Consider the following 27,331-nt stretch of genomic DNA (forward strand, 5'->3'; position numbering starts at 1 on the left):
TCTCGAACTCTGCCCCCCTCCCCATATTTTTCTTATGAATCGTGCAATCTCACTAGCTTTCAGTAGATTCGTGGTTTTCATCATTACGACGGCCACATCTACTATGGTTTGAAGTCACCACCATTCATGTTCTAAGTGGGTGTGAATGGCCACCCGATGTACATTTTCCAAAAAATGATATTTTTGGCATATAGTGACTCGCGATGGGTAAGGAACTAATCAAACCTAAGGATCAAGGTAAGCGGCTCGGTTGGAGAAAATGGAAGGGGTTAGGCACCCTTTTCTCCCCCGCCACGTGGCAGTAACCTCAAAGAACTCGATCATTTTGGTTTTAAAAAAGTGAAAAATAAAGTGGCACATGTCGTGTATTTGTACCCTAAGTAGGGATTTATTTTCGACTTGATCATAGGGTCATTTCATAGATGAAAATGATCCTTATAGATCTTTTGCCTTGAGATCGACTCATCTTAAATCCATTTAAAATAAAGTGAGGATGAGAGGGGATAATAGAAGAGAGAGAAGGAGAGGGTAGAGAACAAAAAAAAAGGGGGGGTACTTCGAACCCACCTTGATACTTCAATGTTTTCTTTTCTTTTCTTTACTACCTTCTTCTTCTTTCAGTCTTCTTGAGTCCTTGGTAGAATGTGAGAGAATGTATTTATTTGTAGAATATTATTGGGAGATTAGAGAAGAGATGAGGAGAGAAAATAGATTTTTTTGTTTTTTTTTAGCAAGACTTGGTAAAGAGAATTGGTGAGAGAGAATTGATAATAGTGGTTAACCCATTTTGAAAAGAAGGGAGGGGTATTTATAGATGTTTGGGAGATGCTTAGGGGTATAATGGGGTGATTGGTTAGGATAATGGATAATGGCATTTGTTTTAGAAGGGAAGGGTATGAAATTTAAAGTGAATGTGAGGATAATTGTGTAATGAGTGGAAATGGATGAGGTTTAGATCCAAATGGGTTGGATCCTACCCAAATCCATTTGGGTAGAATGTTTGGTGAGATGAGATGAGTGATGGTTGATAGAGAGAATAGGGGTGTAAGGTGTTAGGTGTTTGATTGAGTGTTGGGTTGATGGAAGAGGTGAGGTGTTAGATTTGGGGGGATGGGTAGTGTAAGAAGTTGGTTGACTGGATTTTAGGAGGATTGAGGAGATGAAGACATGTGACAAATGGGGAGATGATGAGATTGGTTGATTGGTGATGGTGGTTGGTTGATTAGAGAGAAGGGTATGGGTTAGTTTGATGATGATGGTGGGAGGTATGGGTTGAGGTGATTTTGTTGGAGTATTTTGAGGAAAGTGATGAGTGTAGATGTGGGTTGTGATGTGGGTAGTTGATGATATTAGAGAATGATGATAGGTTAGGGGGTGTAAGGTATGGGTTGTGATGTGGGTAGGGTATGAATTATTTAGAGAATGATGATGGGGGTAGGTGATTAGATGAGGGAGGTGAAAGGGGATGATGAGATGTGTCATCTTTTGATGTTGAAAGGGTGATTGGTTGATATGGGTAAGGCTTGATGGGTTTTGGGTTGTGGATTAGAGGTGGGTTGGGTATGGATAGTGGTTTGTGGGTTTTTGATGTATTGGGCTTGGGCTTTAGGAGGGTTGTAAGTTATTTTGGCTTGAATGGGGTTTGATTTGAATTTGATTTTGAGGGTGGGTAGGTTTTAGGGTTTAGGTGACATGGGGTTAATTTTAGGTTAAGGTGTAAGGTGGGAAATTGGTTTTTGGATAATTCAGGGTTTATGGGCTTTGAATGGGCTTAAAATGTTTGTGGATTTTGAGGTAGAGCGGTGGAGGGTAGATGAAGGGTAGGTATCCTAAATCTCACATTTTTTAATTTTTAATTTTTTTGCATTTTTTGAAATCATTGATTTAATCAAAAATACCACGTGTTGGCAAATCGGGCTTTTTGGGCCCGTTGGGGAATTTTATCGAGCTTTTGGTATTTTTTGGATGCAAGCGTGGAACGGTGAAGTTTGGGAAAGCGTAGGATGGGTCTGATCCCTTTGGTGGGTCCCTTAGACCATTGGGAGGTCTTAGGGGCCTCGGTTCAATCAAAAGGCCATTTTTCAGTGATTTGGGTCCCTAAAGTCCGTTGGCAAATTTTGTCGAAAATCGATGTTTCTAGTGGAGCGGGATAGATGGGAGCATGTCGAGCCTTTTCATGCGGGCCCATTAGACCCTTAAGGGGTCTTAGGGTCCTCAATTTTGACGAAAGTGCTACATTTCAATGATTTGGTCATTTGAGGCCCGTTGGCCAAGTTTATTGGAAAATTACTATTTTTGGGCCTTTTCGAGCATGGGCCCATTCAAATTGGGGTGTCTACAACTGCCCTTCTTTGCAGGAATTGCGTGCAAAGAACTGCAAAGAATAGACTAAACCCCTATTTGTACCAGTCACAACTTTGTAAAACACGACTTTTGAACTACCGATCGAATTGATGACTTTTGTAAAGAATGGTTACTCAAGCACTGGGTCTGACAGAGTTACCTTATTAATTCCTTGATCTCGATGGCGCAGAGCTCGTGTGAGATCTCAGATTTGATGAAAATTTGTTGAATTTAAAAATCTAGATATTTCTTCAGTCGTGTTTTGACAGATCGGATTCGAATGCAACTTGAAAAAGGCTTTTGATATATACCTTTTTAGAATTTCTGATTTTTTTGTATTTTTGATTTTTGATTTTTGATTTTTTTTTTAATTTCTTGATTTTTTTTTTTGAGAAGGCTTAATGGGGTTTGAACAAGCTGGTGTTCACACTTTCCTTGCTAAGGTCTCGCTGCAATGAGGCCTGATCGAGGCTATGTTGACGTGTTGGGTTCCCGAACTCAACCTTTCTCGATTTGGAAAGCATGAAATGACTCTCATTATTGAGGAGATTGAAATATTATTAGGTATCGAGATGTCGGGTATCGTAAGTTTTTGAGGATTCCGGGTGGCGAAATTGTCTTGAAGACGATGTCTAGATCCTTCTTGGTTGAGCATTTTACAGATCCCTCGAAACTGTTGGTTCCTTTTAATGCTCTCACTTTGATGGTGGTGAGTCAACTTTTATTTCCGATTAGTGGAGATAGCATGGACCTTTCTCTCATTCACGTGATTCAACAAGTCTAGGAGGGACGTCGGTTGGCCCCGATGCTTTTGAGCGAGATGTTCCAATCTCTCACAGCTTGTTCCTCTGGTCGTGATCGAATTTTTCGAGGATGTGCTCTACTCCTATAGGTAAATTCCAAACTTAGCTTAGTTTTAAATTTAAACTTAAATTTACTAGTTTTCAAAGTTTAGAATGCTCCTGTTATTGTACCTTTGGTTTATGGATCATCTGGCTTCAATTGAAGTTGTTAATCGCTCATTTTGCATTAAAGCCGATCTCGTTCTTATGATGTCAAGACGAGTCGCTCCCTTCGTTTCAGGTGGCAAGGAAGATTGGTATTCTTTTGTCGGCAACCTTGCAGATGAAGAAGTAAAATGGGTAGATGCATTCCAACCTCGAGGATCTCTTGTGATTGCATTCGATGGTGCCCATTTTCTCATTTTGATTGGTCTTCACGAGGCAACTCATTATGTACCACTTCGGGTTCTTCGTCAATTTGGTTATGATCAGGGTGTACTAATTTCTGAGAATTTCAATGAGTTGGTTGGCCTTTTATCAACTGTACTTTTGAGTCGACTCGTAAAAGAATGGGGTCGATTTGAGGTTCTGAGTCGACCCGTCTTTGCAGCGCACCTATTCCCGGCATACTTGCATTAGATTCGAGAACTCGTTTCTAGGAGACCCTCGGTGTCGATAGTTCCCCGAATACGCCCGGGTGTTTCGTCCTTATTTGATTATCGAGATCGAGTTGAGGAGTCTCAGACTGATAATCGTCGAATTCAGGTTATATGGCTCAAATCCGAAAAGAAAATGTAGAAAGAGATTGCTCGGTTAATATCTGCTCTTGCTCAGTCTGGATCTAGTGATAGTGGTAAAGTAGCTAGGCTTCAAGTTGAAGTTGCTAAGTTGAGGGATCGACTTGCCTAGTGTCCTCATTTTAAGGACTTTGCAGCATATTTGGTGAGCCGTGATGCTTTAGATGCCGAGAAAGTAATAATGAGCCAGACTGCCCGGATTCATGCTTTGGAGGAACACCTTGACTTTTTTTTCATTTCTCACCATGATGTTTGATTGATTGCGTTATACTCCCACTTTTTGTATTTTCTTTTCATTATCCGAATGTAATGCAAAATGTTGAAAAATTAATGCAAAGAAAATAGGTTTTGTACTTACTTGGCCTCAGGTATATCTATTATTTCTGAAAACACGAAATTTTGTTGAATGAGACCTAGATTTGTCGTCATTGGCCAAAATAATAGTTTTTTTTTTTTTAATTTTATGAGGATGTCTCTATCAAATGAGTATGGTAAATTCAGAATTTGTAAAATCGTTGGTTGTGACGGTTTTGATGCTTTTGCCAAACACAGGGGATACAAACGTCAATTGTTCTTTTGATTCCTTTAGAGTCATCCCCAGTGCCTTTGTATTTGGAGGATTGTTATCTACTCGGGACATGGGTTTTCTTGGAAAGATTTTGCCATTCACAGTTTATACTCTTGCGGGCCAGGAGTTTTGTTTTTTTTTTTTTTTTTTTTCCTCACCCTTATTGTCCCTGGTGCCAATTACGGTTTTCACCAAACCCGGTTTTCACATTTTTGCGCATCGACGTCCTTTTGGGATTTTCATCATGCCGGTGGCTTTGATCCTGTCATAGTCTGATTCTTTTACTCATAACGCCCTTACAGATTTTCACTGTGCCCTTTCAGAATATGCTTGCATTTTTAGATTTTTACATTACAGTTCTGTTCGAAGTCTCTACGTCTTTGTGGCTTGGTGACTCAAGTTGAGCAGCGAGTTCGACGACTCTACTCTTGTAGTGGCACTCTTTCTTGAGTAATCGATATAGATTCCCCTCTTGAGTTTGTTGACGACTATTTGTGGTTCGGCAACTCAAGTTGAGTCGTAAGATCGGCTACTCTACACTTCTCTTTTTTTTCGAATATCCGACCTAGATTCCCCTCTCGAGTATTCCAACAACATACAAGGCTTTGAGGTTCGGACCAAGTCGCAAGATCATTGGTGCTGCCATCCTCACTGTGTTGCCCTGGAACATTTCCTGATTAGAAAGAACTTTTAATAGGATGAAACGTTGACTTAGGCTTACGGTAGTGGAAAGGATACAAAAAAGTTAAGGTCTGGGTTTATCTAGAATGGATTAGACATGGGGTTCGTCTATTTTTACTTTGAAAAGGTGATCTATGTCACCTCCCAGCTTCTCTCGAACTTGTTTAGGCTGGAGATTTGGTTCAAGCTCAGATCAAGTATCCGAGTTTTTAATTTTTTGATTTTTTTTGTATTTTTAGTCGTTCACAATTTATCTTCATGCGGGCCAGGAGTAATTTGATGATGTTCCTCCTTGAGTTTCTGATTTTCTCTTTGATTCTTTTTTTTTTTTGTAATTGTTAACTTGCCCCAGTCTTAGGTTAAGAAACAAACGTGATGGCTCAAAAGGGTTGGCTAGGGTTGATAGTTAGTTTAAGATAGCAGAGATGGCCTTTCATCATCTCAGGATCAGTTTTTAAGCGTGGTATTTCTTAACAGTGTCAACATTGATCACTTGTGGGAAGACTTGTCCATCCATTTCCGTAAGGATCAGAGCTCCTCCAGTCATTACCTTCTGCACGATGAATGGTCCCCCGTAGTTCAGTCTGAATTTCCTCTAGCATCTTCTTGGATTAGCAAAATCTTCTTCAAAACAAGGTCTCCTGGTGAGAAATCTCTAGGCTTGACTTTTTTGTTGTAGGCTCGGGCTATCCGTCGTTAATAGATTTTTCCATGGCAAATGACTGTAAGGTGCTTTTCTTCAATCAGATTCAGTTGATCAAATCGAGCTTGAACCCATTCCGTTTCATCGAGCTCTGCTTCTTTCAATATTTAGAAGAAGGGAATCTCAACCTTAACGGGTAAGACTGCTTCCATTCCATAGACCAATGAATACGGAGTTGCCCCAGTCGAAGTTCTGAACAAAGTTCGATAGGCTTGAAGTGCAAAAGGCAACATGTCATGCCAGTCTTTGTACGTAACTGCCATCTTCTCGATTATTTTCTTGATATTCTTGTTGGCTGCCTCGATTGCTCCGTTCATCTTAGGTCTGTAGGGTACAGAGTTGTGATGAGTGATCTGGAAGTCTTCGCACATTTTGATCATATCGTTGTTCTTGAAGTTCTTGGCGTTATCAGTCACTAGTCCACTGGGAAGCCCATATCTGCAGATAATATTGTTCTTAACAAACTTCAAGACATTGTTTTTGGTGACATTGGCATATGAAGCAGCTTCTACCCACTTGGTGAAGTAGTCGATAGCTACTAGAATGAAACGGTGCCCATTAGCAGCTTTTAGCGAGATCTGACCGATGACGTCCATGTCCCAGAGCTAGAAAGGCCAAGGGGTGGTCATGCTATGCAATTCTGATGGTGGAGCATTGATCTTGTTGGCATAAATTTGACATAAATGGCATTTGTGGACATGCTGGTAGCAATCACTCTTCATTGTAAACCATTAGTATCCCATCCTCATGATCTTCTTGGTCAGCATGTGACCATTCATGTGGGGTCCAAAGACTCTCCCATGTACAGTCTCAATTAGTCGTTTCGCTTCTGTTTCTACTACATACCGACGTAAGACCTCGTGGTGCGATTTCTTGTACAGGATGCCATTACTGATGAAGAATTGCCCTGTCAATTTTTGAATAGTCCTTCAATCATTTGGCGTTACATTTGAGGGGATGGTTCAATCTTTGATATATGCCCTGATGTCTGAGTACCAAGACTTTTCTTCAGATTCTTCTACTTCGACGAGTAAGCAATATGCCGGTTCATCTTGAATCCCAATCTTAATAGGGTCGATGACCAGATCTTCTGAAATACTAATCATGGAAGCAAGCGTGGCTAGTGCATCTGCAAATTGATTTTTATTTCTCGGCATGTATGTGAATGAAATCTTGTCAAAGCGTGAGCTCAGTTATTCTAAATACTCGTGGTAAGGGATCAGTCTATGTTCTCGAATTTTCCATTCTCCAGTCGTCTGAGAAACTACTAAGCTTGAATCTCCGAAAACATCGATCTCATCTACCTCGAGATTCAGTGCTGCTTTCAACCCTGTTATGCATGCTTCATATTCAACCTCGTTGTTAGAGTATTGGAACTTCAGCCTGATTGCAATTGGCACGTGAGACCCATCTGGTTTAATCAAGACTGCCCCTACTCCGTTTCCTTTCTGATTGGCTACTTCGTCGAAGTACATTTTTCAACCTGGTTTGTCATCATCGTCCTCAATCTCAGTGAATAGTATGGCTTCATCGTGGAAGTTTGTCTTTAGTGGCTCATAGTCAGGCAACGAGTGCTCGGCGAGGTGGTCGGCGATGACTTGTCCTTTGATAGCTTTTTGAGTGACATAGGTGATGTCAAACTCAGATAATAATAGTTTCCATTTTGCAGTGCGACCTGTTAATGCTGGTTTCTCGAATAGGTATTTCAGGGGGTCCATCCTGGCGATTAGCATAGTCGAGTAACTCAGCAAATAGTGACGTAGTCGTTGAGATGCCCAGACTAGTGCACAATAAGTTTTCTCAAGCATTGAATATTTTGCTTCATACTCGATAAACTTCTTACTGAGATAATAGATATCATGTTATTTCCGTCCTGATTCATCATGTTGTCCTAGAACGCACCCCATTGATGTTTCTTGTTCTGAGATATACATCAGCAGAGGTCGTCTTGGAGTAGGAGAAACCAAGACTAGTGGATTGAGCAGATATTGTTTGATCTTATTGAATGCTTCCTGACAGTCTTTGTTCCACTTCTTCGGCGTATCATTCCTCAGTAGCTTGAAGACCGGCTCACAGATAGGTGTGAGCTGAGCAATTAAACGACTAATATACTGTATTCTTCCCAAGAATACCCGAACATTTCTCTCTGAAACAAGTACTTTCATCTCGAAGATATACTTGATTTTTGTCGGATCTATCTCGATACCTCTTCTGCTGACAATGAACCCTAATAACTTGCCCGATGTTGCCCCGAATACACACTTTGCTGGATTAAGCCTTAAACTGTACTTCCTCAGCCTGTCGAACAACTTCTTGAGATTTATCAGATGATCTTCTTCTATGCCAGATTTAGAGATCATGTCGTCTACATAGACCTCCATTTCCTTGTGAATCATATCTTGGAATAATGCGGTCATTGCCCGTTGGTAAGTCGTCCCTATGTTCTTCAGCCCGAATGGCATGACTTTGTAGTAGAAAGTACCCCATGGTATGATGAATGTTGTCTTTTTCTGGTCTTCTTCTGTCATTTTTATTTGATTATAGCCTAAGAAACCGTCTATGAACGAGAACATGTCGTGCCATGCTGTACTATCGACTAAAGTGTCGATGTATGATAGTGGAAAATCATCCTTAGGACTGGCCTTGTTCAAGTCTCGATAGTCAACACACATGCATACCTTCCCATCTTTCTTAGGTATTGGGACAACGTTAGCTAACCACTCGGGGTATGTAGAAACTGCAAGAAATCCTGCTTCGAACTGCTTCATGACCTCATCCTTCACCTTGAGGGTCCATTCTGGCTTCAATCTTCTTAGTTTTTGTTTGATCGATTTGCTTCCAGTAGCGATTGGCAGTTTGTGGATGATCAGATCTGTGTCTAGCCCAGGCATATTCATGTACGACCATGCAAAGACATCTTGATACTTCCGTAAGAGTTTGATCATTTCTTCTTTCTGTTGCGACGTTAATAAAGCTCTGATCTTGACAATTCGTGGGTCATCTTCAATACCAAGATTGATTAAATTTGTATCATCGATGTTTGGCTGAACACATTTTTCATGACGTTCTACCAAGTCTTTGATTTCTTTGGGTGGGTACTCCATTTCGTCTTCAGACTCTTCTTCGATCCCCATGAGGTCAAAGTCGAGTTCAAGATTGAAATCATACTCATCACTTTCAAACTCCGTTCTATCTAGATACCATTTGATTGAGACAAATCTCTTGAAAACTCTTTTTTTGGTCTTTGAAAAATATCTATTTTTTTACAATTTTTAAAGATTTTTTATTTTTTTTATTTTTTGAGAGATATTTTTTTTTTTTTTATTTTCTGGATACCTGAAATAAGAAGAACAATCATGCAAATTCATTAATAAAGATAGGGAGCCCTCAAAACAGTCTTTACCCGAGGACGAGGGCTCATTATGATCCTCGGGCAAACTAAATTCGACTAATGGCATTTTTTTTGAGGCCTCAACAGCTTCAAGGGTCAACAGGAATTCCTCCCAGTTGTTTAGAACTTTCCCTTCTTTGAGGGGGCAGATGAGATGAGAAAGTGATTTGTTGGATGATTTGGTTGATGGTTCGGAGATGACCATTATCTCCGATTGATTATTATTGTCTGGTTGGGGCATAGTCCCTCCCAAGCTGGGTAGGATGACGACGGATGCCCAGTCGATTCCAGTGGGAAAGGGTGATTCTTTCTCTTGGCTTGTGGTGATTTCCACTTTTGTAGGCTCTTGGATAGTCTCTGATAGACTTTCGTTGGAATCCCCATTGAATAAAATATCAATGCCTTCTATGAAGGATGGTTGGGACTCCAAAACTGAGTCTTTATGAATGTGCACAGGTTTGAAATTTACCACTTTTGGCCTTTTTACCGATCTTTTTGGCAGTAGTTCTGATAAATTGTCGGGCCTAATCTGTGATTTTGGGAAGTTAACGCTAATATGTGGAACTCTGCCTAGATTCCAGACCTTCGGTTCATGGTTTTGCCTTATCGTTAATCGAAACTCTTTTTTCTTGTCATTCATTTCTGTAATATCCTTTTTTGTGGGCCTAAACCCCATACCAAAATAAGGAGTGTGCTTTTTTGCTTCAATCGGCGTAGTTTTCCCTCTTCCTCCTGGTCCCAACCCCTGTCTGGGTCGGTTACCTGCTCTTTTGAAAACCCGGCCAATCATTAGATTTGTCCGTGATAGCTCTGCATTTACTTTCTCCTTCCCTTTTTTCACGCGGTTGACAGCAGCAAATTGATATGAATGATAGAATGCCTTGTCCTTCGTCATTTCGATATTGATAAACAGCACATCTGGAGCTCTCCCAGTTGGGATAAGATTTTCTGCTAATACTGATATCATCCTCTTCCCCATGGTAAATTTGACTCTTTGATGCAACGAGGAAGGTACAGCCCCTACTATATGGATCCACGGCCTGCCCAGTAATGAATTGAAGGTTGTCGGTATCTCCATGACTTCAAATGTTACCTCAAAGGTGCAAAGACCTATAGTAATTGGTAGGTCTACCTCTCCCAAAGAATCTCTGCTTGAACTGTCAAAGCCTCAGACAACCTTGTTGTTGGGCTTGACATGTGACCAAGCAGCATTGAGTTTTTGGAAGGTTTCAAGCGAACTGACATTGAGGGCCAAGCCATTGTCAATCAGTACCCTAACAACCATTATGCCCTTGGACATGACCATGATATTTAACGGTTCCACGTGCCCCCGTCCCTCTGGTACGAACTCTCCTTCTGTGAAGATTATGGGATTGGGAGCCATGATTTGTTTGACTGTTTGTTCTAGTTGCTCCGGCGAAGTGGTTGCAGGTATATGCGATTTCCCCAAGACTCTCAGTAATGCCTCTTGGTGTTCTTCTGACTTTTGCATCAAACTCAGAATGCTAATTTGAGCTGGTTGTTTGTTCAATTGATCCACTATATTATGCTCACTCTTGCGAACGAACTTAATGAAATTCGTAGCCTCCTTATCTATCACTTTTGCCTTCTCTTCTGTCTTGTCATCTTTGTACAACTTACCATTTCCTTTTGTCTTCCTTTTTTCTTCATCTGTCACCTCTTATGTGGTCTCTTTCATTTCTTCCCTGATGCTTACCCATTTTTCTAATAATTTTTGGCATCTCCCTGCCCTTGTCATATGGTCGATATCAGCCACCATTACTTTCTTCATGGTCTCAACCCCTATGGTAGTGATGATGGTAATCTCGTAGCTCCAAGGCATTGCCTGGTTGGAACTATAAGAAAATGGTTTAGGTGAGTGTATGGTCATGGGAGGTGGATCGGGTTTTACATTGAGAATGAGGGGTGGTGGTGATGATTTGGATATAGTGGTTATGTGAGGAGTTGATGGAGTGTATGGTATGACAAGCTGTGGACGTGAAGATGAAGTGTATGGTATATGAAGGGGGGTCGGGTTGATCCTTGATAATTTAGCAGTGTGTATGGTATAACAAGAGACGGTCGGGTCGAATTTTAATTGTTTAGTGATCCGAAAGGTATAACTAAAGGTGGTTGGGAAGCAGTATTTTGATGAGTGGGATGGATGGTGAGGTCGGCTAGTCTAAGTGGCAATTGTGAATTCTACGATGAATTTGTTGTATAATTGTTGATTGTGTTAACCGTCGACGTCCCTAATTCCTTTGTGAAGTGTACCCTGATTTTTGCCCCAATAGGCGCTATCAAATTTGAGGGATTGAAGTCGAGTTCTTCGCAAACGACATTTACCCTATGCCCACTCCCCTTCCCGTTATGAGTAGGTAGAGGGTTTTGATTGATATTTTGTTGTTGGGACAGGTTAGCAGGTCCATCTAGGATGAGAGCCTTTTTATCAATCAAATTATGTACCTGATGTTTGAGCTGCCAGCATTGATCTGTAGAGTGCCCTGGTGCGCCCATATAAAACTCGCAGAACAAATTGGGGTTGTACCCTGGCCCTTTAGCAACCTCAGGATTTGACGAGCGTTTCGCAAGATATTCACCCCTGAGCAAGATAGGCAGTAATTTTGATAGTGTCATAGGTAACCTAGTAAACACTCTATTTACTCTGTTGAGTCATGCCTGCTGGTTTTACCTGTATAGTGGTGCCTGCTGTGCAACTGGTGGAGGGTTTGCCCTGAATTGGTTCTGAGGTGGAGGGTTCCATGTCGGTGGAGGTGTTGGACCCATGAAGTTGACGACGTTTGTGGTCTAGGTGCTAATGAAGGGATCAAGAAGGGTCGGTTTAGCTGTACGTTGTTAACTTGTGGTTCTTCCCTCTTCTTTCCCGTAAGCATTGGCTTTCTCTGAGAAGGGATTCCTGTTGTTATCCCTAAACTCGTCAAATCAGAGATCTAGTTTGCTTCAACCCTCTGCCAAAGAGGGGCATCTGTAGACACCCCATTTTTGCACTCGCCTGATTAATCAACTCGTCAACCCGATCGCAAGGATTCCCAATGATGAATGTTTATTCCATTGCTTTATTTCGTTACCAGAAATATTTCAGAAATCCAGATGAGGTATCTCAAACTGACAAAACTGTAGAAATCACGCTACGCTAGGAAAATACGACTCTAGAAACGTAGAAATCATCATTTTACAGACAAAACGAAGTTTTACGATAAAAATCACTAAAAAATGATCAAATTACCAAAATACCCCTAACATCAAAATATCCTTAGAGCCTACATTACGCTTAGGAAAACTCATTCAAACACATAAAACAACAAATCGAAACCAAATAAATCATTTCGCCAATTTTAACAGAATTTGACAAAATTACGAAAATGCCCCTCATAAAGTTCACGATCATTTCACACAAAAAAATTTCATAAATGACACAAACTAATATTTCCATTGAATTCCTTACGAAAAATCGATTCTAAAACATCCTAGAACATTAAAAATCGACTAAAAACGTGAAAAGTCCTCTCCGGGGGCAAAACAATAATTTCATAATTTTCATAATTAAAATTTTCAAAATTAATAAATGAAACATTAAATAATTAAAGTGAAACATTAATGAAATTAATTTAAAATTTTGAATTAAAAAAATCGATCAATCGAGCTCCCAAGTAAAATTGTTGAGGGTTCGTAAGATATTTCTTTAAGGACCCCTCCATTTGGGGGTCCAAAGAATTAAAGATATAATAGAGAGGGGGTTCTCCAAAAATTAAATTCAATCAAGCAAAACTAAAGTCAAGATATTAAAGTCAATCAAGTAAGACTAAAGTCAAAATTAAAATCAATTAAACAAGACTAAAGTCAAGATATTAAAAGTCAATCAAGTAAGACTAAAGTCAAAATATTAAAAGTTAATCAAATAAAACCAAAAGTCAAAATCATAATAGAGTTCTAATTAAATAATAACTCTATCTAATAGAGTTCTAACTAAAAGACAACTCCACCTAAAACAATTCTAATTAAAACACAACTCTACCTAAAATAATTCTAACTAAAATACAACTCTAATTAAAAGAACTCTAATTAAATACTAACTCTATCCAAATCAACCCTTAAAAAATTCTATAAATAGAGGTCTTCACACCCTATTTTCGTATCAAATCATAAACCCCAAGAGAAGTAGGTTAAAAAGTCCCTCTAGCCTCCCATAAACCCTAGTTTTGAAGCCCCAACTCCTTACCTAACACCTATACTTTGATTTTAGCCTAAAAAACACCTAAAAGCCCTTCAAAAACACCTCAAAATCCATAACAAATTCAAAGTATCTAGATCCAAAAAAAGAGATACCTTACTTCGGAGATCAGAAATCAGATCCGGAGACAGAACGAAGCAAGGAGTACGGTACAAGGAGCAGTTTTTGTCGGATCTGAGGGAACAAGATCTTTGCGTATCGAAGGTAAACTTTCTTTTATTATTATTTTTTTATCTAGGTTATTTGTTAGCAATGTAATCTTATTTGGGATAAGTAGAGACCGGCATTAGCCGGACGGGGTTGGTGCCTAACACCTTCCAACCCCATAACGTGATCCCCGAACTCATTTTCTCTTCAGTAGATTAGTTTTTTTATCTGTTTAGAGTCAGTATCCGGTTCCTAGACCGTAATAACTAGGTGACGACTCCCAAACCTCAAGGGTCAAAAGCGGATCGGCGCACCCGCGGATCGAGGGCACTTTCAGTGGCGACTCTGTTGGGGACTATTGAGGATCAAACTTGAAAAACCCCAATTATGGGAGCATTGCCAAGATGACCTAGTTTTTTTTTTATTATTTAGTTCGATTTATTTTATTTATTTTTCCTATTTATTTATTTTTGTGACTTGATTGTAGATGATTTTGGGCATTGCATTTTTTTTTCCAATTAAGGATCACTTTTTGATGACCCCTAAATAATGAAATATTCAAATTGACATATGAAAATAATGGAATGATGAAAGTTGGGACAGTAATGTTAAAACATTTTTATAAAACATTCTAGTAAGAATTAAGTCTGGGAACCTGCTAATAAAACGTAGATCTCATCGAGTAGATTAATTTCGAATCTGAGTTCACTCAATTTCGTTATCGGAAGCTAATATCATCGATGCAAGTTCAATCTGTAAATCTGGAATTGTTGCTGAATGAAGGTTGGGACAGCAATGTTAAAACGTTTTTACAAAACATTTTAGTGAGAATTAAGTCTGGGAACCTATTAATAAAATGTAGATCTCATCGAGTAGATTAATTTCGAATCTGAGTTCACTCAATTCCGTTATCGGAAGCCTTAGATATCATCGATGCAAGTTCAATCTGTAAATCTGGAATTGTTTCCGAATGAAGGTTGGGACAGCAATGTTAAAACGTTTTTACAGAATATTCTAGTGAGAACTAAGTCTGGGCACCTATTAATAAAATGTAGATCTCATCGAGTAGATTAATTTAGAATTTGAGTTCACTCAATTTCGTTATCGGGAGCCTTAGATATCATCGATGCAAGTTCGGATTGTATTTTCCTAATTCACAAAAAATCCGAATTTATCTAATGTTGGCACAATTAATGTTCCTGAGAGTGAGCTCATCTCAACCATTGTCATTCTATCATCAATGTAACATCTATTGGAATCTCGATTTATTTTAGATCACTCAAAAGTGATCATTGATTGGACCTTAAAAATTATAAAAATTATGCCTATTGCAATGTTTGTTTGATCAATTATTATATGCCATGCTCATTAATTGATTTGCCATGATCTTGACAGATATATTTGTGATGTGTTTGCTTTCATCTTAATTTCGATGTGATGGGTTTTGTATTATTTTCTTGATCAATATTCATTTGATATCCATATGTGATGACATAATTTGGCCCATGGGCCCATTTGTTTGAAAAAGGCCCCGGGCACACCCCACCCTATGTTGCACACACCACATGCACGTTTACTGTTTTACCCACTTACACGTCCTATATAGCCAACGTGGCACTAGTGCGTGACCCGGTCTCTTCGGAGATGGGAAGTCATTCATGAAAACCACAACTCCAGTCACGTACCTTAGGGTATATCAAACTGGGGCATCAATACTATCTGATCAGGTGATTCTGAGAGGTATATTGATGCACCCAAGCTGGAGCGACCTGAGCCTTTGACCTATTATGAGCCACACAGTCACATGTCCCGATTGCCAACGTAGTACTAGTATGTGGTCAGTCCCCTCGTGGGATGCCAAACCATTTATGAAAGGTACAACTCTTGACTCGTACCCATAGGTATGTAAAAGATAATCTAAGTATATCAATTGCACTTTTTAGTCAAAATCGGTGCCTAAGCGAGATCTTACCCCGCTGTACCCTACTGTACGAGGGGGATAGACTACGTCTATTCTAGACGAGAGGTATTTAAGTGGGCCCTTGCTCAGCATCGTGCGCCACCTCTCAACTGGAGATCAAACTGGATGTTTTTGACTTCAGAGAAATGAGTTGAGATTTTAGATTATCACCTATACGGTATATCAAACCAAGTCACCACGTATCGAAAGGTATATAGGTGTGTTTGGGCAAGGGTAGCCAGATAAATTGCATTGCACGTAGTAAACCTAGAGTCTAGAAGTCATCCTATAGGTCACGATCCGAACTGACTATGGGTGTTCCCGGGTTGCTTTATTCAATCCAACCAATAGGTAAATGGGTGGACCGATTCAGAATAATCAAACAAAACCCACAATATCGGTCCGACCCAATCGGTGAAATGTACCGATTAATTTGAACCACTCAAACCAGTTGGCCCAATTGACAAATGGATCAAACTGATCAGTACCAAATCAGTTGGACTAATTGGTTTTCACTTTTAAAGATCCAGACTACTTTGTATAGAAAGACTCAATCTTAGGATTAAATTAATTTGTCTGATCAAAAGTTCAATCCCAATCAGGAGTAGACCCGCGTCTAACATTTCTCACTTTCTTGGTCACCATAGACTTATAGTGCATTTGGATTCAATATTTCCCACCGAACTTGGGCTATTCTATATCGAAACTTTAATCATGTGGTTAAGAGTCAAACCTTTAGAGTCAATGGTTAACCTTGGTTTACTTCCAATCAGGTGATAATTGGTCCCAAACGTTCTAAACCACCATCTGCACCACTTTAGGTCCGTGAAAAAAGTCTTCTTTCTAGAGTACCATTGCTAAGTAGTCAGTCTTTGCCACGAGAAGAAACGAGTACCATGGATGAAGCTGCGCTCCGTCAAATTTTAGAATCTTTTCAAGCACAAATTATTGCTTCTGTCCAAACACAAATTGAATCCCTGAAAATTGAAAAGGAAAAAAGATAAAGCTATAGAACCTCAAGATGTGTTTGACCTCGTTGAAAACCAAGAAGATGATCAGTTACACGTCGACCCTGTCCTAGCTCATCGAATAACTCAGGTTGAAACTGCTTTGAAAAACATCAAAGATCCTGATGATCTTACTCTTGGATTATGGGCAATGACCTTGTTTCCCACGGTCCGTCTACCAGAAAAGTTCACAATGCCAGATATGGAAAAGTTTGACGGTATTGGATGCCCTAGGACTCACTTAAAAGTATATGTCGGCATAATGCAATCTCAGGGTCTAAGTGAAGAACAGATGGCTCAACTTTTTTAAAGAACCCTGACAGGTCCTGCACTACACTGGTTAATGTCATTGGACTCGTCTCGGGTAAGAACATGACATGAATTGATGAAGGAATTTATTGGTTGGTATTCATTAAACACAGATATTGAACTCACAAGAAGAGACCTAGAAACTACTAAACAGAAACCCGAGGAAACTTTCACTGAGTTTATTGCTCGATGGAGAGCTAAAGCTTCTCAATTGTGGGACCGACCTCAAGAGAAGGAACAAGTCAAGATTATCCTCAGGAATCTCACTCCAAATTATGCCAAGTACTTGATGCCTCAGTACCTTCCCACTTTTCAATCCCTTCTTGAGGCTGGAAATCAAGTTGAGGATGCCTACTCTTCGGGACTTTTTGGTAACTCGTCTGAGTCAAAACCCAAACATTTCAAACCTAATATCAATTCCTTACAAGTGGGCAACACCACCTTCGCATTATCTCCTCAAGCTACTCAGTCTTCACAAACTAAGCCTAGGAGACAGTTTGCCAATCTTGGAATGTCTCTTAGTGTTGCTTATCAAAAATTGATGAAAAGGGGAATGCTGACACCTTTACAACCTAAGCCTTTGCCTAATCCTCTTCCCCCAAACATGGATAATGGATAATTCTGTGAATTCTATCAGATGCCTGGTCATGTTCTTGATAGGTGTATTACTCTCCGACATGTTATCCAAGACCTTACTGAGCAAGGAAAAGTCACCATACCCACTCCTACTACTCCCAATGTTAAGACTAACCATTTGCCTACCTTTCAAAATCAACCCCCTCCTACTCTGAACTTAATATCCATATCCAAACCCGAATCAATTGACCCAGTTTCCTTCATTCACCCAATTGGTCTTAACAGTGCACTCGCTCCATGCCAGAATGAGCACAATTACCTTAAGGCAATGACAGAACTGAAGAACAGAGAAATCATTGAAGCAACGGGTTATCCCGCATGTGACAGACTTGAATCAGAATATGAAGAGATAGTAAAAGCAGGCAAGTTCAAGTCATCCATCGAAGATAACTGAAATGGCATAGACTTTAGAATTGTATCCCTCCATTCAGAATGTTGTCGTCTTTTAAGTCTTCTTTATTTTATTTTTTTTTAGCTTCAATTGCGTTAGTCTTTGAATTCAGTTAGTCATCTTTATTTTCAAGTTTTAGTTGAGTTTGTCAGTCTATGTTTTTCAATTCCAATAAAATATAGAAGCTTTTGATTATCATGCGTGTAATAATGATTTGAGCATAATATCTAACATGGGGATTAACTTAAAGCTCACTAATCAAGCTCGATAAATATTTGAATTAAAGAGTACATTCAAGAAGTGCAAATTGGTGATACATTATCCTTAGGAGAACATGAGAGAATAGTAAACTTACTTAAGAAATTCAACAATGGTTCTTGCATGATCTCATAAGGATATATGGATGGATTACATAAAAACATAGATCAAGAGTGATTTCAAAGTCAAAGACTATTGGTAAAAAATGATATAGCTGAAAGCATCGACAAAGACGCTAAGACCTATAATGGATTTACCATGTCTTTCACTCAAAAGATGAGAGTTTTCATTCATAAGAGAATAAAAGATTTTCTCGAAGTTGTAGAAGAGTTGAATAGTCAGAAAACTTGATCATACTCGATTTCACAAAAGAAGATTGAAGAATATTTATTCTCAAAAGAAGACCTTACTCAACAGAGCAATCCAGATACCGAATTCCTAAACCTTGACCAAATTAATTAGTATTTCACCAAAAGAGGCCTTCTTTGGTCGAACAATTATCCTATCTTACCAAAAAAGAAAAGAAATAACCTTCTTTAGCCCCTCGCAGCCTTTAAAAAAATAATAGCATCTTCTTTCTAAACCATACCGACCAACCTTGGGAGGGAATCTTAGTATGAACTACGTTTTGACCTGATCTAAAAAAAAAAAAGTATATTTGGGGTACGTAGGCAACCTGAGAAATTACTTTAGGCCCGGTTACGCAAAAAAAAACGCAAAAAAATGTATTCTCTTAAGAAAAGTGTCATCCAAAAGGAAAATCCCCTATTGAAGATTCAAAAGAAAAAAAATGCCAAACTAGGGGCATTAAAAAAAAAAGAGAAAATTTACAGAAGAAAAAAATGTCAAACAAGGGGCATTTAGAAAAAATCAAAATAATTGACAGAAAAGAGAGTATAATACTAGGGGCATTAGAAAAAAGAGTCAAAAGAATTTATAGAAAATAATATTAGACTAGGAGCATTTTGGGAAGTCGAGCCTTTTACCCTTTCTTTCTAAACCAAGTCCTAAGCCCACCTATTAAGTCCTCCTGAATGTTAATTGACTCGGTTAAGGTGCAGGGAACCAAGAAGTTGTCGAGTTGGTTATTCAAGATCATCAAGAAAAAAGAGAAGCCTACTAAGTCGAAAATCCGAAAAGGCGACTTTGACAAAATTTAGGGCATAATCATAAAAAGAAAGCCTGCTAGGTTGAAAATCTGAAAAGACGAACTAGGCAAAAATCAAGGCATCATCAGAAAAAAAAAAATAAAGCCCGTTAGATTGAAAACCTGAAGAGGCGATCTAAGAAAAAAATTAGGGCATCATCAAATGGGAGGAAAGGTCCTATCAAGAAGAAAAATTCAAAAGGAAGATTGTGCAGAAATTAGAAAATGCAGAACCATTCAAGCCACAATATTCGTTTTTCAGCTAAGAGCTCATATCCGACGAAGACAATGTTGAAGTAAAAAAAAAATCAGAAGTCATCTTGAACATTGTAGAATCTTCAAAAGTATCTTTACTTGTTCAAGTGTTCGCTAATGGAAGATGTAGAATCATCAACCACTTTGAAGAGAAAGATCTTCTATTCTAATATTTATCAAGATTTTTTACGTCCAGCTCAAGCATTTCTCAAAAATAATGATCAATTCTTTATTGCACATATGATAATCTTAAGAGTCTTAAATTTAAGAGAATGTTAGTTCTTCTATCTGTCATACATCAGAGTCCATATTTTTCAAGCGTAATCAATTCCATCAGTCTCGCAGTCAAGTCCTAGTTAAAGTCAACATTGAAACTAGGGGCATTTTTGAAAGTCATTTAATTCCAAAGTTTTGTTCTTAATCACATGATAAAAGAAAATCTTACAAAAGCTTAAAAGTCCGGTGAAGCCCAATGATAATTATGAATCCAGATGCATGATAAGCCAATAAAGGCCTAATCTTTCAAACTTTGAACTCGATTTTGAATCATAGAATGAATTAATATGATTGTTTAAGTTCCTATAAATCTAAGCCTGAGAAACGTGGCTTAGTAAGTTCGAGTTCGAGAAACGAGATTCCAACTTTTTGAAGTGCCTGCAAACCTAAGTTCGAGTCCGAGAAACGAGACTCCAACTTTTTGAATCACAGAATGAATAGGCTTTTTGAAGTGCCTACAAACCTAAGTTTGAGTCCGAGAAACGAGACTCCAACTTTTTGAATCATAGAATGAATAGGCTTTTTGAAGTACCTACAAACTTAAGTTCGAGTCCGAGAAATGAGATTCCAAATTTTTGAATCATAGAATGAATAGGCTTTTTGAAGTGCCTATAAACCTAAGTTCGAGTCCGAGAAACGAGACTCCAACTTTTTGAATCATAGAATGAATAGGATTTTTGAAGTGCCTACAAACCTAAGTGCGAGTCCGAAAAACGAGACTCCAACTTTTTGAATCATAGAATGAGTAAGTTTTTTGAAGTGCCTACAAACCTAGGTTCGAGTCCGAGAAGCGAGATTCCAACTTTTTAAATCATAGAATGAATAGGTTTTTTGAAGTGCCTATTAACCTTAGTTCGAGTCCGAGAAACGAGACCCCAATTTTAATAGGATTGTTTAAGTTCCTGGAAACCTTTGCCAGAGTCTGAGAAACGAGACTCCAACTTTGTTTGAAATCATATTGAATTAATAGGATTATTTAAGTTCCTTAGCCCGAGAAGCTTGGCTACAATAGGCTTGAGTCCGATAAACGACACTCATACTTTTTCGAACTCTAAAAAAGAATTTCAAATAGGATTTAACGAAGTTCCTACAATGTTATGACTCCAATTACCTCAGTGTTCAACCTTGCCATGATTGCTTTCGTTGCATAAGTGCATCTCAATTTTGAATCATTATTGTCAGTGAGAGAAGATCTCTAGGACCTGATACATTTTTACTCAGTAAGCATCACACCATTGCACACACGTGCACTTTTGCATTAGTCAGGGAGAATTTTATAAAATTCAAGGATCTGACATAGTCAGTGAGAGTTCAAGCTCGAAGACCTGACAACTTTTTAGTTCGAGGAGAGTTTTACCCTCAAGGATCCGAACGCCCTGACGAATTGCTAAATCAGGCTGCAAAATGAATTGTCACTAGCTTTGGCATTCGGATATCGCACTATCTACCAAAATAGATTTTGCTATCTAGTTTGCTTCAACCCTCTGTCAAAGAGGGGCATCTGTAGACACCCCATTTTTGCACTAGCCTGATTAATCAACTCGTCAACCCGATCGCAAGGATTCTCAATGATGAATGTTTATTCCATTGCTTTATTTCGTTACCAGAAATATTTCAGAAATCCAGATGAGGTATCTCGAACTGACAAAACTATAGAAATCACGCTACGCTAGGAAAATACGACTCTAAAAACGTAGAAATCATCATTTTACACACAAAAAGAAGTTTCACGATAAAAATCACTAAAAAATTATCAAATTACCAAAATACCCCTAACATCAAAATATCCTTAGAGCCTACATTACGCTTAGGAAAACTCATTCAAACACATAAAACAACAAATCGAAACCAAATAAATAATTTTGCCAATTTTAACAGAATTTGACAAAATTACTAAAATGCCCCTCATAAAGTTCACGATCATTCAACACAAAAAATTTCATAAATGACACAAACTAATATTTCCATTGAATTCCTTACGAAAAATCGATTCTAAAACATCCTAGAACATTAAAAACCGACTTAAAACGTGAAAAGTCCTCTCCGGGGGTAAAACGGTAATTTCACAATTTTCATAATTAAAATTTTCAAAATTAATAAATGAAACATTAAATAATTAAAGTGAAACATTAATGAAATTATTTTAAAATTTTGAATTAAAAAAATCGATCAATCGGGCTCCCAAGTAAAATTGTTGAGGGTTCGTAAGATATTTCTTTAAGGACCCCTCCATTTGGGGGTCCAAAGAATTAAAGATATAATAGAGGGGTGTTATCCAAAAATTAAATTCAATCAAGCAAAACTAAAGTCAAGATATTAAAGTCAATCAAGTAAGACTAAAGTCAAAATTAAAATCAATTAAACAAGACTAAAGTCAAGATATTAAAAGTCAATCAAGTAAGACTAAAGTCAAAATATTAAAAGTTAATCAAATAAGACCAAAAGTCAAAATCATAATAGAGTTCTAATTAAATAATAACTCTATCTAATAGAGTTCTAACTAAAAGACAACTCCACCTAAAACAATTCTAATTAAAACACAACTCTACCTAAAACAATTCTAACTAAAACACAACTCTAATTAAAAGAACTCTAATTAAATACTAACTCTATCCAAATCAACCCTTAAAAAATTCTATAAATAGAGGTCACCACACCCTATTTTCGTATCAAATCATAAACCCCAAGAGAAGTAGGTTAAAAAGTCCCTCTAGCCTCCCATAAACCCTAGTTTTGAAGTCCCAACTCCTTACTTAACACCCATACTTCGATTTTAGCCTTAAAAACACCTAAAAGCCCTTCAAAAACACCCAAAATCCATAACAAATTCGAAGAATTCAGATCCAAAAAAAGAGATACCTTACTTCGGAGATCAGAAATCAGATCCGGAGACAGAACGAAGCAAGGAGTACGGTACAAGGAGCAGTTTTTGTCGGATCTGAGGGAACAAGATCTTTGCGTATCGAAGGTAAACTTTCTTTTATTATTATTTTTTTATCTAGGTTATTTGTTAGCAATGTAATCTTATTTGGGATAAGTAGAGACCGGTATTAGCCGGGCGGGGTTGGTGCCTAACACCTTCCAACCCCGTAATGTGATCCCCGGACCCGTTTTCTCTTCAGTAGATTAGTTTCTTTATCTGTTTAGAGTCCGTATCTGGTTCCTAGACCGTAATAACTAGGTGGCGACTCCCAAACCTCAAGGGTCAAAAGTGGATCCACGCACCCCGCGGATCGAGGGCGTTTTCAGGTGTGCCCTACCAGATGAGTATAGAAGGCATTCCCTAGTGTTGAGATAAACGTGGTGTTCATCTCTTGCTCGATCATTGCTGGCCTTACTTGTGAGGTCGACTCTCGCCATCTCTGTGCATATTCTTTCATCGTTTCCCGTTGCTTTCTTGTCATCTTGGCCATGTTATTCCGATCTAGACCAACATTTGTATTAAACCAGTAATTTTACCAGAACATCTCTACTAGGTCCTACCAGTTCTTAATGAGGGTATGGTCCAATCCGGAGAACCATTTAAGTGCCGGCCCTGTCAACCTTCTCTGGAACAACTGCACCAATAGCCTGTCGTCCTCACCATATTGGCAGATGGATCCACAGTATAACTTTAGATGCGACAGAGGACACCCTACTCCATTATATTTCTCGAATTTCGGATACTTGAACTTAGCCGGCAACTGTGCATTAGGGTAAAAGCAGAGGTCCTTTAACCGAGTCCTACTCATCGTGTTGAGGCCCTTCATTCTTCTCATCTGTTCTTGCAGAGACTCAATTTGTTGAGCCAATTTTTCGTCTGTTGCGTTTTTGGCCTCTATGGCCCTGTACTCACATTCGTCGTCAGGAATGACCACAGGGGGTGGTCGATTCTGTGGGATATAGAGCAAGGGCCCCTGGAATTCAGGACTGCATGAGGCATTATGGTTTGTGGTCCCTGTGGAGGTTGCTCGGGTAGATCCTGATTTGATCCGGACGCGTGCTGCTGTATTGTTTGGGCTTGTATGATGCTGGCGTTGGCTAACACAGTACTTACTATCTTTTATTGTCTCTCAATTATCTTCAATAGTGATGCTATTTGTGGATCAATACCTGACGTTTCGGTTACTAGGGGTTGTGCTAGTTCAGAAGAACTCATGGTAACTTTAGATGATCTCAGAAAATATGGAGGTACCTTTGGCTGCTTGTATTTCTTTCGCTTGGCCACCTGTGGGTACAGAAGACCAAGCGTTACTATCTTGTTTACAAAAAGTAAATATGCATGATGTTTTATTAGGTCGGGTAAAGTTATTTATTATAAGTTTTAACGAAAAAGTAATTTATTGGTGTGAAGCCGGCATCAACACGGAGTTGGTAAAATATTTTTCAAAAGAATTACATCAGCACAAAGCTGGCATCGACACAGAGTCAGTAAAATATTTTTGAAAACGGAATTAACTCAGCGTAGAGCTGGCATTGACACGGAGTCGGAAAAATATTTTGAAAGTAAAATTATCTCAGTACAGAGCTGGCATCGACACGGAGTCGACATCAACACGGAGTTGGCATCAGCACGGAGCTGGCATCTACACGGAGTCGGGAAAATATTTTAAAAAAATAATTTCATCAGTACGGAGTTGGCATCGACACGGAGTCGGGAAAATATTTTAAAAAAGTAATTTCATCAGCACGGAGCTGGCATCGACACGAAGTCGAGAAAATATTTTGAAAAAGGAATTATCTCAGCACGAAGCTGGCATTGACACGGAGTCAGCATCAACACAGAGTTGGTATCAGCACGGGGCTAGCATCGACACGGAGTCAGGAAAACATTTTGAAAAAGTAATTTCATCAGCACGGAGCTGGCATCGACACGGAGTCGAAAAAATATTTTGAAAAAGTTAATTTCATCAGCACGGAGCTGGCATCAACACGGAGTCAGAAAGATATTTTGAAAAAGTAATTTCTTGAGATAAATCGAGTTGGAACAACCCATGTTTTTGGTAGTCTTCAATTCAGTTCTCTGAAATCAACACCGGCCAAACAGATCTCCAAGGAATAGGCGGCGCACAATGGCACTCTTAAATCACCTTAGTTCCTTGAATAGACGTAGTCTATCCCCCTCGTATCAACAGGGTAAGATCTTTCTAGGCACCGATTTTGATCAAGAACTGCAATTGGTGCTCTTAAATCTTTTTTTTTATAGAAAGTTGAATGCATTTGGGTCGATTGATCGATTGTTATCTATGTTAGATCATGAACTTGGTTCAAAATTGGATCTAGATTTGGTTTGTAGTGGATCTGGGTTTTAAACCCAACTGAAACAGCTCTAGGTTGTGGTCCCTATTGAAACGGACCTGGGTCTTAGATCCAGTTGAAATGGATCTGGGTCGTGGACCCAGTTGTAATGGATCTGGGTCGGGGTCGAGGACCCAATTTTGAAATGGATCTGGGTCGTGGACCTAGTTAAAACCGATATGGATCTGGGTCGTGGACCCAGTTAAAATGGATATGGCTCCAGGTCGTGGATCCAATTAAAACGGATATGGATCTGGGTCGTGGACCCAGTTAAAATGGATATGGGTCCAGGTCGTGGATCCAATTAAAACGGATATGGATCTGGGTCGTGGACCCAGTTGAAATGGATCTTGGTCGTGGTCCTAGTTGGAGCGGATCGGAGTCGTTGACCCGGATCGAAGTGGATCTGGGTCATAGACCCCGTTGAAAATGGATATGGATCGGGTCATGGGCCCAGTTGAAATGGATCTGGGCCTGGGTCGTGGACCCAGTTGACATAGATATGGATCTGGATCGTGGGCCCAGTTGTAGTAGATCTGGGTCATGGACCCAGTTGAAATGGATTTAGACCTGGGTTGTGAACCCGATTGAAATGGATCTGGGTCGTGAACCTAGTTGGAGTAGATCTGGGTCGTGGACCTGGATAGAAGTGGATCTGGGTCGTGGGCCCAGTTGCAATGGATCTGGGTCGTGGACCCCGATCGGAGTGGATTTGGATCTGGGTCATGAACCCAGTTGAAATGGATTTGGGTCATAAACCCATTTAAAATGGATGGTGTAGGTCGAGGACCCGGTTCACAAAATCGTTTTGATTTGGGAAAATCCACAAGTTCCTCCCCCACCTTTTTTCTATTTTTGTTTGTTTTATTTTTTTTTTTATTTTTTTTTTAAACATTGATTAACAAAAATCCATTTTACTTAATTTGTCCAAAACTTGGGATTTTTCTAAAGGTGTCATCAATGTTTGATCAATAGTAAGTGGGTCTCTTCAAAAATGGACTGTCGAGTTCATTATGTGGGCTCGAGTTCATTCTGGTCCGTATTAATGGCACGGATGTAATTGTCCTTCTGTTATCCGTGTTTTGGGCACGGATGAGACATTCACTATTTCAACCGTGTTCAAAACACGGATGAAGTATTCACTGCTTCAACCGTGCTCCCAACATGGATAAAGTATTCACTGCTTTAACCGTGCTCCTAACACGGATAGGGCACGTTTTTGACTATCCGTGTCATGGACACGGACCAAAAAGAAATCCAGTTTCTAAAAAATCATAGAACTGTTTTCTTTGCCCATGTTTTTCATGTCTCCCCTGTTTTAAGTCTTTTGCTCACTGTTTTCTCCCTTTTTTTTGTGTTTTGAATGATACCTCGTGCACTACTCCCTTTTACCTAAGGGAGGATAAAAATAAATTAAAACATCTACCTAATGATCTAAGGGTACCCCATTGGGCTTACAACTTGGGCTTTGAGGCCCGAATACATCAAACACATACAACTTTGTCTTGGAGGTCGATGTAACATTAAAAACTTGTGTCCTAACTCATCTAACCGGGCACATGCATGAGTTTAATAGGTGGCTTTACGGCTACCCGATCTTCAAACCTCGATGCATACCAAAGTACACATGTCGTTGGTTGGTGATCGGATTTGATGTGTTCATTCCCGATACTTGAAATAACGATCTCAAGTCATAGAACTACTAAGCATCGGGGCTAAGTATATTGAGGGTGGGGTGGCTTGTGAAGTGGGCCATGCTCGCAAGTGCACGTGCCATTTTTTTTTCTTTTCATCAACCCCCTTACAAATATACAATCCAAGCGATGAAAGTAAATAAATATTACAATGTGGTCACGTGAGAAAATAAAAAAAATATAGGAAACAACAAACGAACAATGTTAGTAAATAAAAATCTTTTTTTTTTCAAAAGAACCGAGTTGTCACGAGGGATGAACCATGGGTCCTCAGTGGAACCGTCAGCTATAAATACGTGGTTTTCGTCATTACGATGGCCACATCTACTATGGTTTGGAGTCGCCACCATTAATGTTGTAAGTGGGTGTGAATGGTCACCCGATGTACATTTTTCAAAAAATGATATTTTGGCATATAGTGACTCGCGATGGGTAAGGAACTAATCAAACCTAAGGA

This window comes from Akebia trifoliata, chromosome 14, assembly GCF_017979445.1.
Source record: "Akebia trifoliata isolate Shusen 1 chromosome 14, ASM1797944v1, whole genome shotgun sequence".
Taxonomy (NCBI): Eukaryota; Viridiplantae; Streptophyta; class Magnoliopsida; order Ranunculales; family Lardizabalaceae; genus Akebia; species Akebia trifoliata.